The sequence below is a fragment of the Pinus tabuliformis genome, chromosome 5_2 (genome assembly GCF_031772625.1).
Source record: "Pinus tabuliformis cultivar Carrire ecotype Pingquan chromosome 5_2, CPIR1, whole genome shotgun sequence".
NCBI classification, from domain to species: Eukaryota; Viridiplantae; Streptophyta; class Pinopsida; order Pinales; family Pinaceae; genus Pinus; species Pinus tabuliformis.
The window spans coordinates 653,247,997-653,258,138 of NC_142306.1; the positions used below are offsets into that span (position 1 = coordinate 653,247,997).

A 10,142-nucleotide genomic window follows, 5' to 3' on the forward strand; every position below is an offset into this window, starting at 1 on the left:
TGTGAATGTAGAGTGGAGTGATTCTTTTCGAGATGAAAAAGTGAAATGTTCTACCATTATGGAGAAATATGTATTACTATGAAATATTTTTCCAGAGATATTCATAAGAAATTTCGTGACAATTTTTTTTTTTTTTTTACTAAATAATTAATATACTAGTGAATTCACCTAACTATTACTATATAATAAAAAGTGTAATTTCAATATCAAGCTTTACTTTTATAACTATCAACGATCAAAAGAATAATTTATTGAAAGTTAACACAGATTCATGTATTTTAAAATAAGGTTTTAAAAATATGGTGAAAATTATAATTTTAATATTCAAATTTATTTTAGATAATTATTAATTTATCGTTGATGGTTTGTTAAAATTACAGTGATTTTGAAAAGTTTTTTAATGATGTTTTTTAAAGATATTAAAGACCTAAAATAATTTGTTTTTTTTTAATTTGATAATCCATATCAATTTTAGTAGACCTTTAATCATAATTACTATTATTAATAATAAAAATAATTTTCCTATATAATAAATAAATAAATATAACATATAAAAATAATTTTCCTATATAATAAATAAATAAATATAACATAATTTTAGTCTAAAGATTTTAACAATTATTAATTTGATATTGATGAAAGCTTCTAGTAAATTGTATATTGGATGTGTGGATATTAAAATGTTTATAATATAATTTTCATATATATATATTTCTTAAATAATATATTATGAAACTAAATTTTCCATGCATTAAACTTTGTTGAAATACTTTGATATATTAGAAATTTGTTTTATAGATTTTTCATATAAATGTTTTAATTGTCGATGCTTTTCTAACCAACTAATGTGTTCATCTAATCATCTTATCTAATAGTCGTGAAGATGGAAGATGAAACATATTAGTTGGTTCTAAATGAGTTGGCAATTAAAACATTTATATGGTAGTTCTGAAAGACAAATTTTTAAGTAACTTTACTCACAAAAGCCTTCATTCAAACACTATAGCTTCAATTTATTTCAACATATAATGAGAAGTAGTATATATTAAGATTTTCCAAATTTTAACCAATAAAAAAATAAAGATCAGTTTTTTTAAACAAAAATATTTTGATTATAAAAACTATTGGTTAATTATATTAAAAAATCTATAATTTAATAAAAAAAAAAGTTGTAATCACATTAAATAATATTATATTAAAAATTTAAAAAAAAATATTCATATGAAAATGTAATTTACAAAATAAATTTAAATCTGTATGAGTCAATTCAATTTAAATTAATGCAAAACAAATTATATTAAATAATAGAACTTTAAAAAAAGTTATATTTTATTATTATTATTTTAAAAAAATGCAATTCAAATATAAAAAACTAAATATTATTTTATAAAATTTAAATTAATAATAAAACAAATTTGAAATTCATATTAATTCAAAAATATATGTGTTAAGGGATAAAAAATTTACAAATATAAAACTAAAACTTATATCTAAAATAAAAATAATTTATAATATTATGAAAAATAAATATAAATAAAATATGTAATATTCCTATTTTTAAGATTCTTTAAACCAGCAAATAACTTATTTCAATTTAATTTTATTCATGAACACTAAACTTAAACTAGCATTTCAATTTAGACTGGTTTAAATCAAATCAAAGTTAAAATGAAACTTAACTATATTTAAGAAACCAAAACCTAACAACCAATGACACCCAAACTGTCATGCCCCCAATTCTTTTTTCGCTAATTGGCAACCGTGCGGCACTGCCTAAGTAGCTAACATGTTCCATTGTTAAGTTACTTTAAGAACTACGCCTAACATTCATCATCTTTTATTAACAATATTAATGTGCGGAATCCATTAACATTATAACACCATCATAAACATTGATAAGACAGCAGAGAGTACACCATTCATATGCAATAATAATATTTTATTATGTATCTGAAGAATTTACAAATGACTGGGAGAAAATCTCCACCAGCATTTTACTCGTGGCAGGCGCCCACCTCGTGCACGCCTTGCATGGTGGTCGCACCCCCACTTCACCGTTTCAACACACAAGTCCCTTGCCCGAGTCGGGCGGGCGCGCCCTCGTGCAGCCCTCCACCCGGACTCCTCAACCGAACTTGTATTAACCGTCAGGCAGGTGCCTTCGTGCAACACTTCCACCCGAGTTTTCAACCAGCGGGCGGGCGCCTTCATGCAGCCCTCCACCCGCACTACCGACCGACGGTCGGGCGCCTTCGTGCACCCTCCACCCGCTCTACCTATTCACCAATCGCGTGCTGAACTCGTGCTTGCCTGCCCGACCAGCGGGTGCATCAACCTATAGTTCTGCGCCTTAACAACTATGGCTACCTCACATCCCTCACACTTCGTATGATGAGCGGTGATCGAATGTGATGACTTTCCCAAGTCTCGCCCTCCAATATATACGGTGGGCAGCAGGGGTCGTGCCACCCGGCCGACCCTCTGTTTCAACCTCCAACCGACTTGCCCGTTTGCAAACTCGCCAGAAGTGCAGGTCGGCCCGCCCATCACACAAGACCACCCACCTCAACTCGTCCATTTGCCAACATCGCCCAGTCGGCCCGCGAACTTGTTTCCAACTCGCCCGCGTATAAGTGAGGCAACCAACTCGTCCACATGATATGTCTCGCCCTTTGGTCGCCTTTCTAACTTCCGCACTACTTCAGTTGATCGGTGGGCATGCCCAGGTGACTCGCCAACCACAGGGCGTTACATTCTCCCCCACCTGAAATCATTGTCACCCTCGACAATCCAACTCTCCTCAGTAGCTTCCTGTCATACTTCGCAATCTTCCGCTTCCATCTCCAAAGTGAGTCCTTCGTTTCCCAGCTTTCCTCCTCCGGTGCATTCTTCCATCTAACAAGAAATTCCCGTTTCATGTGGCAACCAATCCCTGTAGTTCGGAAACTCAGAATCTTTTCCAACTCTAGATTCAGCTTGTCCACAATCATGGCTGGTCCCCTCAGTGGTTCAACTCTCTCTGGATGATCAACATCAAGTCTGCATCTCTTCAACTGACTCATGTGAAAAACTAGATGCTTCATGTGCATATGATGTGGAAGCTCCAGCTCGTAAGCAACTTCCCCCACTCTCTTCTTCACTCAGAATGGTCCCTCATACTTCCATGTCAGTTTGCTCGTAGTCCCCTTAGGTGGCTGAAACTGCTCTCCGGTAATCCTGAGAAACACCATATCTCCCACACTGAAGTGTACATCTCGTCTTCCCTTATCTGCCCATTTCTTCATTCTCCTTGCAGCTTCGTGCAAGCGCAACTGTGCCAGCTCCAAGGTCTCATCCCAAGCCTTCATGAATTTCTTCGCATGAGGACTCCTCAACAAACCTCTTGTCACTATGGTATGTGGTGTGACTGGCATCTGTCCATTCACCAACTCAAATGGACTGTACCCCGTCGTAGAACTCTTTTGTATGTTGTAGCTAAACTGAGCAACATCCAAGAGTTCAGGCCAATTCTTCTGATCAGCCGTCACATAATGTCTCAAGTAATCCTCCAGCAATGCGTTGATCCTCTCGGTCTATCCATCTATCTGCAGATGGTAACTTGAACTCATCAATAACTCTGTCCCGAATAACTTGAACAATGTAGTCCAAAATCTGCCTGTAAAACGCGGATCTCGGTCCGACACGATGCTTAATGGCATCCCCCAATACTTCACTATGTTCTTGAAGAACAACTCCGCAGTCCGCTCGGCTCCACAAGGCATCTTTGTTGGAACAAAGACAACATACTTGGAAAAACGATCAACCATGACCATTATCCCATTATACCCTTGAACCTGTGGCAACTGAGTGATGAAGTCCATCGAGACACTCATCCATGGTCTCTCAGGAATTGGTAAAGGCTGCAACATACCTCCTTGCCTCTAATTATCTGATTTGTCTTGCTGACAAATGATGCACGTATGTACATACTCCTCTACATCCTCTCGCATCTTCTCCCAAAAGAATCCTCTCTCCAACAATGCCAAAGAACGATGCTGCCCTGGGTGGCCAGCCCACGATGAGTCGTGGCACTCCTTCAAAAGGTGCCTTCTGAGCCCAGATGACTTTGGAACATAGAGTCGGTTTCCAAAGAACAAGAATCCATCTCGTAGAAAGAACTTTCGTGTCTTCCCCTCCTTTATCTGCTTCACTATATTCTGCGCCTGAGTATCAGTCTCAACACTTTCCTTGAGCTTATTCTGCATCTCTTCTGACATCTGAACTCGACTCCTACTCCTTGCTGCCCAGTCTTCCCCCTCCAATGCTGCAAGTTGTCCCTTACTGCTAAGGGCATCTACTACCGCATTGTGTCTTCCCGGTCTATACTCAATAGTCATGTCAAACTCTGCCAAGAAGTCCTGCCAACGAGCTTGCTTTGTAGAAAGCTTTGGCTGTGATGCAAAATAGCTTGCTACAACGTTGTCCGTCTTGACAACAAACGGCTTCCCAATCAGGTAGTGCCTCCACACATGAAGACAGTGAATGATCACAGTCATCTCCTTCTCATGGACCGGATACCTCCATTCTCTATCCTACAACTTCAGTATCGGTAGCTGTGTCTACCTCAAATGGTCGCTCGAAGTCCGGCAACTTCAGTATCGGTGTTGTAACCATCCTCTTCTTTAAATCATCAAATGCCACCTGACATTTATCTATTCAACTCCATCTCTTGTCTTTCTTCAATAGGTCTGTCAGTGATGATGTTACCTTGGAGTACCCCTCTAAAAACTTTCGTTGGTAGTTGGTCATGCCCAAAAACACCCTCATCTCATGGAAATTCTTCGGTTCAACCTAGTCCTCGATCGCCTTCACTCTACTCAGCTCCATCCGTATGTACCTTTGACCTACTATATGTCCAAGGAACAGAATCTCGGTCTGAGCGAACACACACTTAGACTTTTTCAAGTACAACTGATTTGCCTTCAGTGCCTCGAACACCATCGCCAAGTGCTTCTTATGATCCTCCATGTTGTCACTGTACACCACTATATCATCCCAGTACACTAATATGAACGAATCCAAGTATGGTCGTAGAACATCATTCATCAAAGTGCAAAATGTAGCAGGAGCATTGCACAACCCGAATGGCATAACAAGGAATTCAAAACTACCATATGTCATTACTATCGCGGTCTTCCTCTCGTCTCCTTCAGCTATCCGCACCTGATAATACCCATGCCTCAATTCCAGCTTGGAAAACACTCGGGCTTTCGCAAGCTTGTAAAGCAATCAAAAGCTAATGGCAAAGGATACTTGTTCCTTACCGTCTACTTGTTTCGTGCATGGTAATCACAGCACATCCGTATCTCATTCGAATCCTTCTTCTGTTGGAACAATACGGGAGCTCCATAGGGGGACCTTGAAGGTCTGATGAAACCTGCATCAATTAACTCCTTTAACTATCATTTCAATTCCTCCAACTCAGGCCTTGACAATCGATAAGGTGCTTTAGCCGGAGGTTGCTTCCCTGGCTCAAGCTCAATGCTATGGTCCACTGCACGCCTTAGTGGAAGCTTCTTTGGTAGCTCATCAGGCATCAAATCTGCATATTTGGCCAGTACCTCAGAAATCTCGGCTGGAACAGGCGTCCCCACTCCATCACCTTCGACTCCCTTGAACATCACTGCATATGTCTCCATATCTAACTCCTTCATAGCCTTCTCCAAACTCAGTGCAGAAACATGCTGCACCTTGACTTCTCGCCTTTGCCTATGAGTGGGAAAAGTCCAAGTTTGTGACTGTCCAACCAGCACCACCTCATCACAGAAGGGGACAACAATTGCCTTGTTTCCCTTCAAAAAATCTTGCCCCAATATCATATCAAAGTCGTTCATATCCATCACAGTGAAGTCCAACTTACCCTTCTAGTCTTTTATCTACATAGGCACTTAGTGTGCCAAACCCGCCACTTTAGCTCTAGAGTTCACCGCCTTGACTTCCACATTTGATGGGAAGATCATCGGTCTAACCTCTTTTGCTAATCGTGTCATCATGAAGTTATGAGTGGCCCCCGTGTCCACCAGAGCTTGAATGGTCTTGCCATGAACCATCAAGTCCACGAAACCCAGACTGTTAATCCATGATTTCTCCATAACGTTTCCCTGCATACATATCTTTTCTCTACAAGTAGCTTTGATACCATCTGTCACGCCCCCAATTTTTTTTTCGCTAATTGGCAACCGTGCGGCACCGCCTAAGTAGCTAACATGTTCCATTGTTAAGTTACTTTGCGAACTACACCTAACATTCATCATCTTTCATTAACAATATTAATGTGCGGAATCCATTAACATTATAACATCATCATAAACATTCATAAGACAACAGAGAGTACACCATTCATATGCAATAATAATCTTTTATTATGTATTTGAAGAATTTACAAATGACCGGGAGCAAAGCTCCACCGGTGTTTTACCCATGTCGGGCGCCCACCTCGTGCACGCCTTGCACGGTGGTCGCACCCCCACTTCACCGTTTCAACACACAAGTCCCTTGCCTGAGTCGGGGGGGCGCACCCTCGTCTGGCCCTCCACCCGGACTCCTTAATCGAACTTGTATTAACCATCAGGCAGGCGCCTTCGTGCAACCCTTCCACCCGAGTTTTCAACCGGCAGGCAGGCGCCTTTGTGCAGCCCTCCATCCGCACTACCGACCGACGGACGGGTGCCTTCGTGCACCGTCCACCCGCTCTACCCGTTCACCAACCGCGTGCCGAACCTGTGCCTGCCTACCCGATCAGAGGGCACATCAACCTACAGTTCTGTGCCTTAACCGCTGCGGCTACCTCGCATCCCTCGCACTTCGTATGATGAGCGGTGATCGAATGTGATGACTTTGCCAAGTCTCGCCCTCCATATATATACGGTGGGCAGCGGGGGTCATGCCACTCGGCCGACCCTCCGTTTCAACCTCCAGCTGACTTGCCCATTTGCAAACTCGCCCGAAGTGTAGATCGGCCCGCCCATCACATGGGACCGCCTCACCTCAACTCGCCCACGTATAAGTGAGGCAACCAACTCGTCCACATGATATGTCTCGCCCTTTGGTCGCCTTTCTAACTCGCGCACTACTTCAGTTGATTGGTGGGCGTGCCCGGGCGACTCGTCAGCCGCAGGGCATTACACAAACAATTTAGAGGAGGGATGTCATGATGCTCATATGTCTGTCGATACTAGTAGAGCAGTTGCTTCAAGCATCGTGTTAGTTTGGCCAAGTATCCAACTTCCTTTATCTTTATATTTATATTTATTAAGTTATAAATATAAATAATTTACTATAATTTATTTTTATCAGTGCATTTCCTCACCATCATTTTTAAAATAATTTTTTATAAAATGATTTCAATGCCTTAGATAACCTTTTTGATATTAACTTGATATAAAAACACTTCTATAATATTTTTGTTTTTTTGTTAATTTATATTTTAATTTCATATTTTTATATATTTTATACTAAAACAAATATTTTTCATGTATTTTTAAATTTTTCTGTGTCGATTTACCTATAAGGGTTGAATATTTGTTTTATATGTAAATGATAGTTTATATTTAATATTTAAGTATGCTCATAAACATTTTTTAATAAAGTTTTAACTTATTTAGTTTGAGATTGATGGTGAATGGTGTATTGTCAAATTAACTATAAATGGTGTACTGTTAAAGTACTCCTAACTATAACTGCATAAGTGATTGGGTGGAACGCTATACTGTCAAATTAACAGTGAATGGTACTCCTAACCATACCTAACCATAGGTGGATAGGTGGTTGAGTGAAACGAGAAATATATTATTTCCAATAATTTTTTTAATGATTCATATATATAAATTAATTATTGTTATATGAAGTGGTGTATAAGTAGTAGGTTTTATTTGCTCAGGAAAAAAATCTAAACCAAAACCCTATTCAAATAGATTTTGATTTTGTGAATTTAAAATTTAAATTCATTTAAAATTTAATTGAATTACGTTCTTAAAATTTTATAAAACTTGCTTTATAATAAAGCTAAGCTAAGATCATGTCTAAAATTTTTTACTACAATTTAATTAGATTGTAAAAATAATTCAAGTATATGATTCACTTAATACGAAATTATTATAAGACATGAGCTTTCTCGATTCCTATTAGCTATTGTAGTGTTGGAGTTTTTATTTCTTAAAATTTAAGCTAAGACACAAAATTCATTATGGTAATCAAAGCAATGGAATGGTTGAGAGCTTTATTTTATATTTATTATTTATTATTATGATTTAACCAAGTAATTAAACATTTAACATAAACAATTATTTACCTTAATTGTTTCGACATTTTCTTATGTCGGTTATCGAGGGAAACTAATTCAGGTAAATGAAAACAAGATGAAATGGGTTAAGTCCATTCTCATTAGAGGGCGAGATTAGAATGGACTTGACTTGACTAATATAACACGAAACACACCTAACCAAATACGAAGTATAGGATGTATTTCCGGCTGCAAAACATTTCTGGTGATCACTACTGAAGTCGAACATGCGTCTAAGTGAACAGAGAAGAAAAGGTGGGCCCGAGAAGCCACGCAAGCAGATTTAGAGACTCTGCGATCGTGGTTAAAACTTAAGGGTTGCCTCTCGGGCGCCTTCATGCAGCCCTCCACCCACACTACCGACCGACGGTCGGTCGCCTTCGTGCACCCTCCACCCGCTCTACCTGTTCACCAACGCGTGCTGAGCTCGTGCCTGCCTGCCCGACCAGCGGGCGCATCAACCTATAGTTTTGCGCCTTAACAACTATGGCTACCTCACATCCCTCACACTTTGTATGATGAGCGGTGATCGAATGTGATGACTTTCCCAAGTCTTGCCCTCCAATATATACGGTGGGCAGCAGGGGTCGTGCCACCCGGCCGACCCTCTGTTTCAACCTCCAACCGACTTGCCCATTTGCAAACTCGCCTGAAGTGCAGGTCGGCCCGCCCATCACACAAGACCGCCCCACCTCAACTCGTCCATTTGCCAACATCGTCCGGTCGGCCCGCGAACTTGTTTCCAACTCGCCCGCGTATAAGTGAGGCAACCAACTCGTCCACATGATATGTCTCGCCCTTTGGTCGCCTTTCTAACTTGCGCACTACTTCAGTTGATCGGTGGGCACGCCCGGGCGACTCGCCAACCACAGGGCATTACATTCTCCCCCACCTGAAATCATTGTCACCCTCGACAATCCAACGCTCCTCAGTAGCTTCCTGTCATACTTCGCAATCTTCCGCTTCCATCTCCAAAGTGAGTCCTTCGTTTCCCAGCTTTCCTCCTCCGGTGCATTCTTCCATCTGACAAGAAATTCCCGTTTCATGTGGCAACCAATCCCTGTAGTTCAGAAACTTAGAATCTTTTCCAACTCTAGATTCAGCTTGTCCACAATCATGGCTGGTCCCCTCAGTGGTTCAACTCTCTCTGGATGATCAACATCAAGCCTGCATCTCTTCAACTGACTCATGTGAAAAACTAGATGCTTCATGTGCATATGATGTGGAAGATCTAGCTCGTCAGCAACTTCCCCCACTCTCTTCTTCACTCAGATTGGTCCCTCATACTTCCATGTCAGTTTGCTCGTAGTCCCCTTAGGTGGCTGAAACTGCTCTCCGGTAATCCTGAGAAACACCATATCTCCCACACTGAAGTGTACATCTCATCTTCCCTTATCTGCCCATTTCTTCATTCTTCTTGCAGCTTCGTGCAAGCGCAACTGTGCCAGCTCCAAGGTCTCATCCCAAGCCTTCATGAATTTCTTCGCATAAGGACTCCTCAACAAACCTCTTGTCACTATGGTATGTGGTGTGACTGGCATCTTTCCATTCACCAACTCAAATGGACTGTACCCCGTCGTAGAACTATTTTGTATGTTGTAGCTAAAATGAGCAACATCCAAGAGTTCAGGTCAATTCTTCTGATCAGCCGTCACATAATGTCTCAAGTAATCCTTCAGCAATGCGTTGATCCTCTCGGTCTATCCATCTATCTGCAGATGGTAACTTGAACTCATCAATAGCTCTGTCCCGAATAACTTGAACAATGTAGTCCAAAATCTGTCTGTAAAACGCGGATCTCGATCCGACACGATGCTTAATG

General features: G+C 40.4%; 1 pseudogene; it reads right to left on the minus strand.

Moving 5' to 3' along the window:
* The window catches only part of LOC149160745 (omega-hydroxypalmitate O-feruloyl transferase-like), a 33,581-nt pseudogene extending 24,545 nt beyond the window's left edge, over positions 1 to 9,036 (minus strand).
* Positions 9,037 to 10,142: the final 1,106 nt, after the last annotated feature.